General features: G+C 40.9%; 2 non-coding genes across 2 annotated transcripts; both read right to left on the bottom strand.

Moving 5' to 3' along the window:
- Nucleotides 1–1,254: 1,254 nt before the first annotated feature.
- Nucleotides 1,255–1,327, bottom strand: trnat-ugu (transfer RNA threonine (anticodon UGU)). Its single transcript has one exon. It is a non-coding gene; the product is annotated as a tRNA-Thr (tRNA).
- Nucleotides 1,328–3,211: 1,884 nt separating this feature from the next.
- On the bottom strand, nucleotides 3,212–3,284 carry trnaa-cgc (transfer RNA alanine (anticodon CGC)). Its single transcript has one exon. It is a non-coding gene; the product is annotated as a tRNA-Ala (tRNA).
- Between the last annotated feature and the right edge of the window lie 5,498 nt (nucleotides 3,285–8,782).

Genomic DNA, 8,782 nt, shown 5'->3' with positions numbered 1-8,782 from the left:
CATCACGGGACACATAGAGACACACAACCACACACACACTCACACTCACTCATATGGACAATTCAGAATACCCAGTCAACCTGACATACATGTTTTTGAACTGTGGGAGGAAACAGGAGTACCTGGAGAAAACCCACACAAGCACAGGGAGAACATGTAAACTCCACACAGAAAGGTCCCCACCGGACTACGAATGCAGGCCCTTCTTGTTGTGAGGCACCAGTGCTAACCACTAAGCCAACATGCTGCCCCACTTTCGATTCCTGGCCAGTGTTAATGCTTTAAAATCATACACATCAAACACTATGGACACTGCAAAGCACTAGCAGTATTGCATATAAATCAAAGTATTGATCACACATAAATGACTAGTGCAGAGTCCTAGCCAAGCCCTGGACCTTGAGAGCCACTGGGCTGATTGTTTTCTAACAGTCCCTGCCCAATCCTGATTACCTGATTCAGGTGTATTCAGTTAAGTTAATCCTAATTAACTTAACTGGCTGAACCTAACTAACCTAATTAAACCAGGACAGTTGGAAAACCCCCGTTCTCTAGTAGTCAGCTGCTCTGTGTGACTTCATCTCTGATGAGAGACATCAGCTCCTGTCAGGGGGACCTTAAAGGAGACTGCATCATGTTGAACAACATCTGAATCAGGAGCAGCATCATGGATGTGTGGCTGAACCCTTCCAGACTGGGTCAGTAGCTGTAGGATGTGGACCATGCTCTAAAGTAATACTTACTCTTTCTGCAAAAAGGAAATACTGAACACATTCACAGCAACAGGTGTTCTAGTCTTTAGTCCATCACTTATGGCATAAATGATGATTTGAATGAACTCCTATTAGTAATAGCTGCTGTGGCTACAAGTGTCAATTAAAGTGTCAACCAGCTGGCACAGAGACAGTTTCTTTCCCCAGCCTGTCACTCTCATGAACTCTAATGTCACAGAGTGGCAGAGATAACCACTGTTCAATAATCACTATATGCATATTTGCACATCTTTTCAAGCCCTTATCTTTTTTACTTATTTTATACTTCGTCTGTTCATTTCTTAAACATTTAACTTAATTGTCCATAGACATAGCTTAGGGAGTCAACACAGTGAAATTCCTTGTTTGTGTGCACAACAAAGATGATCCGGTTGGCTTAATTTGGTTTTTTGCAGAGATCTTGTTTGCATGTAGATTTTCAGCAGGTCTTTATACAGGAAATGGCTCAAAAATAGTTTCGCAGGACACCAAAGTCCCTCTGAGACACTGCTGGGACTTGAACCCAGGGTCCCCTGTTTACAAGACAGGTGCTTTAACCACTAAGCCACAGCGCCTTGGGTTAAAGTACCTGTCTTGTAAACTGCAGCAAAGGTATACATGAAGTGACAATCAATCAATATCAATCAAGTAGCTGTTCAGAGAAATCTTGAAGTGAGTGGAAAACTTATCATGGATTGGAGAGAAGGAGAACAGGTTTTTCGTTGAAAAAGATGAAGGTAGCTGATCATGGTCTGAAAGCTTGATGATGGAGGAACAAGTCCACTTGTTTATTAATGGTACAGTTCTGTCTCCAGGTCCAAAGAACAGCTGGGCACAGAGACTTAACTGTAACTCCAAAGTAGCTTATCAACCCAGAACCTCTTGCACCCTAAGCAAGAAACACCGTTAGACCAACAAGTATCAACATAGCAGTAACATAGGGGCCTGCTGTCTTTCATATAAAATTAGGTTTATATTTCTATATACAAACTGTTACATTCAGAAAAACCTACATACAGATCAGTCTGACACAGGCACCAGGAATGACTGAACAAGATGTAGGAACAACCAAAAATGGAGATTTAATGGCATAAAGTGCTTTTATTTTCAGCGTTGAAACAAGTGACAATATGACAAAGGGAAAATAGTGTGAGAGTAGAGGACGACTGGTTGAGCCTTAAAGAAATGAAACTAATAAAACAAAACAGACCTATCCAAACCAAACTATAATGGATTTATAATCTATAATCAAGCAGACTGATCTGCCAACAGTGCCATCATTAGAGTCTCCTCTCAGGTATTTTCCATCCACCTCATCTGTTCTGCTCCTTGGCTCCTGTACTTCTGCTTATGGAAAACATGTCAGTGAGGAAAGCAGGACTGAAAGGATGACAGCACTTTGGCAGTTCACACTCACTCTACCACATTCAGTGATGGTGGTGTAGTGGTGAGCATAGCTGTCTTCCACACAGGGGCCAGTTGTATACAGGAGTCATAGCCAATGAAATTGCAACATTGTTGATGCTGTCCAAGGTGCTCAGTTGGTAGAGTGGAGGACTTTAGGTTGAAGTGACAGTATCCTGCAGTTAAGAAAAGAGCTTTGGCATCAAATGTGTAGTTAAGTGTCAGTTTATGCATCTGTGGAAAAGTTCAACACCAAACCACTGTGTGCTTCCTTCAGTAGCTGAGTTGGTAGAGCAGAGGACTCTAGATTGAAGTAGCAGTCATTCTTAGGTTGCGGCTTTAACTCCAGCTTAAAGGAATTTGTTTTTGGTTTGGTATCTGGTGACATTGGTTGTTTTTATAAACACAAGTTTTTAAAGTATTCTAATCCTAAGAGTATCCTAATCTGGATAGAAAACAATCACAACTTGAGACATGAGACCAACGTGTGGCTCATAACCTTGAGGGCAAGGTATCGAAAACATCCTCTGCTAGACCTCAATGTTTGAAGGCAGTTGGTTGGTGCTGCTGCACATGTCTGTGTTGAACTTGTTAAGTATGATGAGTTCTTCCTTGAAACTAAACAAGCAGATTACTCACTATACATGCATTCTGAATTAACGTTGAAACTTATCCTGCAGTTAAGAAAAGAGACTTGGTATCTAATGTTCGGTGTTCAGTTTATGCATCTGTGGAAACCGTTCAACACCAAACCACTGTGTGCTTCTTTTAATGACTGTTTATTCTCAACGAATCGGGTCCCTTGTCTGAAATTCAGTCATCATCCCCCCTCTACAGCTTCTCCAAAATTGTCAGTTGTCAAAGACAGTAAAAATGGGAAACCTGTCAGTCAGAAAAGCAGGAGTGAAAGGATGACAGTACTTTGGCAGTTCACACTCACTCTGTCTATAACACATTCTGCTGTCTTTGTCTGGACTGAGTTCATACATGTTGTACAAACATGAAAACAGATATCTGATAATTCATTAGTGTTAAGATTGGGCTTTAAAGACTTGTGGAGAATGTGGGTATCGATCCCACTACCTCTTACATGCGAAGCAAGCGCTCTACCACTTGAGCTAATTCCCCTAGATGTTAATTACACAGATCCATAATTCAGTTTAATTAAATCCTTGCATTCATACTGCAACAATTCACACATTTTATATATTGTGTATATAAAAGATATTGATCTTTTTCTAGCCTTTTTGATTTTGTATTTCTTGTCTTTGGTTTATATCAAACCTACTCTCTTCCTTTCTTAAAAGTTTAACTTTATTTCATTCTTGTACATAGACAGAGCTTAGTGAACTGGAGTCAAATTTCTTGTTTGTGTGCACAAACTTGGCCAATAAAGATGATTCTGATTGTTTTATTTTAACTGATTCATCATCTGGACTTTTGTGCATTGATATGTATTGTACATTGTTTAGACAATCAGTAGGAAATCAAAAGGAGACTAGGCACAATAACTGTATGTCCTTAAAACTGGGTTTTTGGACAGTTCTCAACCTCATGAAGGTCAGCGTGGAATTCTTCACTGATCATGTACTGTAAACAGTAACAAAGCTATGGCAAGGTGACTGAGTGGTTAAATTAACAGACCTAGCTAATTTGTTGTGTAGTTCATGTGTGGGTTCAAATCCCATTCTTTTTGTGGATGCTGGTTTTAGACATGATGTTAAGACAACAAAACTTCAAGTATTATGTTTGCTTCAGAACAGAGGATCGTTTCAGTCCATCGACCTTGGGTTTCTGCCCCCAGCACACTTCTGCTGCACTCTGTTCCCCTCCACTCTGCATTTTAGCTATATTTACCTTCAATCACTATTCTGGAAGGTCAAAAGACTAAGAGTTTGTAAGGATCCTGGGAGACTAAATCCAGTGCACTTGCTAAATGGTGGAAAACAGTGGTCAGCTGGTTTCCTAGCTAAATCTGGAAACAAAAGCAATGGAATGGAAATGTTTTCTTTGGAAAGATTCACATACAGTCAAGCCCCAAGTTATTCATACCCCTGGCAAATTCTGACTTAAAGTTACTTTTATTGACAAGCAACTTTTTGTTCAAATGTAAATAGAAAATGAATAATCATTTTTTCCACAATGATGCCTCTTGTCCATCTTCTTATTTCCTTCTGGGAGACGCCTGTGTCATTTCTAATCAAGAAAAAACTTGAATAAAAGTAACTTTAAGTCAGAATTTGCTAGGAATAATTTCAGGCTTGACTGTATGTGTGTTTCCTTTGGGAAACTACATATGGATAACTAGCGAGGACAAACTTTAAAAAAACAGGAACATACAGGATTGCAGTAAGACACAGGGAAGACTGAGACTGTTGAGATCTAACCGCTGATGAGATACTCTTTTTTGTTTTTTGACAATTTATACAACATTGATTCAGCTGAGTTTTTACAGGTTGGTGTCACTGTCTTAAAGTCCATGAGGTGGGTCACCAATATCTATTTAAACCAAACAAGCAGAAAAAGTTCCAAAAATGCCTTTACAAAAAGGGTTCAGGACTTGCCCTTCAGACCATAGTCTAAGGCAGGAAAACTCAACATTCCCCCATGACTGACCCCGTACAAACTGCAGGCCTCTCAGACAAACGCTGGAATTTTACATGACACCTCACAGCCATTGGACCCTCCCTTGCACCTGCAAATGCAGGATGAGGATTTTCCAGCAGACCATTTCTGACTGTGTCAGTGCTTCCACACAGTCACTCATTTTTGCTTCATACTGATTCAGAGCAAGGGCATCACTTTGGGTGAGTGGTTAACATTGTTGCCTCACAGCAAGAAGGCTCAGGTTGGTTAGAAACCTGGTGGGGGTCTTTCTGTGTTTTGGTTGCATATCATCCACATGCTTGTGTGGAGCTACTCTGGTTTCCTCCCACAGTCCAAAATCATGTATGTCAGGTTGGTTGGTTATTCTAAATTGCCCATAGGAGTGTGTCAAGCTTTTCTTTGTAACTCAGCACTTGGTGAACTACGAGGACTGAAGGAACTGTTTGTGTCCAAGTTGAAGGTTAACGTTGACACAATGGCTCAAAAATGAAGGCATTACACATAAACATAGTCAATTGGGTGCACAGCCCTATGCTTTGTGTCTTGTTTCCATGGTGTAATGGTTAGCCATCTGGACTTTGACTTGATCCCATTTACATCCCAGTCGACTCGTTACATGCATTGTGTTTAATGACAGGTTTCATTATAGCTACTTAAAGTTTTATAGATAAACTGTTGATAAAACTATGAGCTCAGCAGGGGTTAATATTCACTTGTCTGGTAGTGTGGCTGAGTGGTCCAAGGTGCTGGATTAAGGTCCTGACCAGGCTGGAGGGACTTTGCCCATGCCTCCTCAAACGTGCAGTGGAGCCTGACTGCCTCCACAAATTCGGGGTACGCTGAGGAGTAGTGGGCAAAAGCATCCTACCAGTGGACATAGAGAAGTTGAAACTGTCATCACACATATTGCTGTACTGTATGCATTATACTCTGTATACATTACAATCATCACACTCTCATGGATTAAATTTCTGTAGAAAAAGGGTAGATGTGTTATTTTCTTCTCAGTTTGTAATAATCAGTATTTGAAATGCTCAGACTGGGCAGCAAAAGAGAGATGAGCTCACAACACAGGTTGAGAAGGAAAAGTTTTATATTTGATCTGTAACTGGTAATGTGTTAAAATCAGCACCTTAAAGTGGACTAACTAACATAAGCAATGCAGCCTATTTAATAGGTAAGTTCTCTCACAGAACAGAAGGACATTCATCTGCTGTCACACCTATGAAGTATCTCCAGTCAATGCCAGAGAGATGGAGCAGATTTCCAGAGGTGAGTGTGTTGTTATTGTACTTCATACTTGATAAGTCCATAACCCTTCAGCTGCAGGATGGGTAAGATCAACTTCCAGAACACAGGTTTTATAGCAATAAATTCCTTTCAATCACCCCAGGTGAGACTCCAACCCAAAATCCTTGGTTTAAAAGACCAGTGCTTTATCCACCAGGCCACTGGGACCTCACAGCACCCTGTTGAAAATTGTAACCATAAAGTTTCATTACAATGTCAGTCTGGATTGGCTTCAGAGCCTCTGACCTTGATATAAAGAAGCCGATGATGATGAGAACTAACTAATGGGTCTACAGAAAGACCACCACTTTCTGGTTAGTACAAACCAGCGTTGGTACAGAGGGTAGACATCAATAAATGCTGCATTCATCATCCTCTCTGTGACCACACTGTCCTGCAAACCAACCTCCTCTGATCTCACAGGCTGTTTTACTTCTCTGTTGGGAAAAGGTGGTTGTTAGAGTGGATGGGTGGGAGACTAAGCTCGGGGTTTTGATGTGGGAGACTGGGATTCATTTCCTACTTTAAGCTGAAATTTCAAAAAAGGAGAACAGAAGCAAAAAATAGGATAAATGAAATTTGAATGACACAAAACACGACAGTCACTGAAATGTAAAGATGAGCTGTTGTGTATTATCTCAAGCCATGGATGTGCTGAATATGTGTCCTGTGTGTGTGTGTCTTTTAAAAGCATATCTATGTAAAGTAAAGTACCCACAAGAATCCAAGAGGACATGTGTGATTAATGACCTGCACTTAAGACCATACATAGACAAAGATGGGACATGCCTGAGTAGGCCTTAGAGACTGTGGTTGTATACATTAGAGAACACCTGTTATTGCATCACTGACCAAGAATCAAATAAAGAATTCAGAGTAGAAAAATAAGGGAATCACACCAAGCCCCAGGAGGAGGAGATGGGTGGGGTGTGATCCCTCGAGCATCTTTAAAAAGGAATCATGTGTAGGTAAGACATGAACATGTCCAAAAAAGGGAAATGATTAGTGGTAAACGGGCCTAGCAATAAGATGAAAGAAGGTGGTCCAAAGGGTGAGAACCAACCCTCTGACCATAGGTATAAAAGCAGAGAGCTTGAGAAAACACTGTCAGTCTACCCTGGGGTAACTCACCTTGTCTGTACTGTGTTTTGTGAATAAACACCTGTGCACTTAGATCCAGTTGCCTCTCTTCTGCTTGTGACCCTACTGAAGTGGATTGTCATTCATAATTAGTGAGTTTGACACAGTTATAGTTCGGTTAGATTGGAATCTTCACAAAAGCATCTCTTAGTGGCAGTCATGGCCTAATGGCTAGGCTGAAAGTTGCAGGTTCGAGTCTCAGGACCAACAGGAGTTGTCGGTGTGGTGGAATGAATAGCCAGCGCTTCTCCACCTTCAATACCATGGCTGAGGTGAGACCCTTGAGCAAGGCACCGAACCCCCAACTTCTCCCCAGATGCCACAGCATTTGGTGTGTGTGATCACTGCTGTGTGTGTGCAACTTGAATGGGTTTAATGCAAATTTCGAGTATGGGAATACTTCACTTCATTAGAGTCCTAATGAACCTTTCTTCCAGATACTCCTCACCAACAACCTTGCGAAGACTGTGTCCCTTTGTGCTTCATACATACCAGAATATACTGGGTCAGGAACAACATAAACATAAGATATGATTATGAAAAACACTGGACATCTATGAGCTCCTTGGTGAACTCTGTGAACCAACCTGTAAATGACATTACAAAACCTCCTTGTGCGGCTGAGCGCCTGTCCATTTCTGGTTACTACATCATGCTATCATGCGTTGTCTAAAACCAATAGGGTGCTGCCACGTATATACACAGAGGCCTCTTTTCAAATCATTTACACTCATCAACCTGTGAAATTAACACATTACCTGGAAAACTATGCCATGCATGAACTACCAAACTGAACAGTGAAATGAACTACTAACAGATTTGGACTTAAAGGAAAGTCTGTAAGTTGTTGCAACAGTGCTGTTATTTCCTCTGAAACCTTCAGCTCCTTGATCTCCTTTGACTCTGTAATAACACGAGGACTAGGTGTAGCAGAAAGTGACATTTAACAGCTCAGAGCAGGGTTTAAGGACCTCGTCTGGCATCACGTGACCTTCATCATAACATGGTGAAGGTCTAAAGTAAGTCATCGTGTCAGTAAGTCAGTGCTGTGAAAATGAAATCTTCCATAGTGTGTGTGATGGTTCCTAAAGTGCTAAGTAAGTAGGACCTTTGATGACAAAATTAAAAGTTTTCAGTCTAGCCTTAAAAGTAAGGAGAGTTTCTGCCTCCTGAACCTAGACTGGGAGCTGGTTCCACAGGAGAGGAGGCTCTGCCTCCCATTCTCCCTTTGGAAACTCTGGGAACCTCAGGTAGACCTACACTCTGAGGCTGAAGTGCTCCATTGGGATGATATGGTACTATGAGGTCTTTAAGGTATGAAGGAGCTTGATCATGAAGGGATTTGTACGTGAGGAGAAGGATTTAAAATTCTATTCTGATTTTACAGTGAGCCAATGAAGAGAAGCTAATATAGGAGAAATATGATCACTCTTGCTAATTCCTGTCAGGAGTCCGGCTACACATTTGTGTCTGTTAAAATTCATATCAGTTTGAGCTCATTTACTGTTTAAAAATATTTGACTAAAATGTATGAATGTGATATTCAAGGCATAAAGTAAAGAATGTGCTCCCTTAAAATGTTTAAAAGT

The sequence above is a fragment of the Mastacembelus armatus genome, unplaced genomic scaffold (assembly GCF_900324485.2).
Source record: "Mastacembelus armatus unplaced genomic scaffold, fMasArm1.2, whole genome shotgun sequence".
Taxonomy (NCBI): Eukaryota; Metazoa; Chordata; class Actinopteri; order Synbranchiformes; family Mastacembelidae; genus Mastacembelus; species Mastacembelus armatus.
This window is presented reverse-complemented; position numbering and strand designations above follow the sequence as displayed.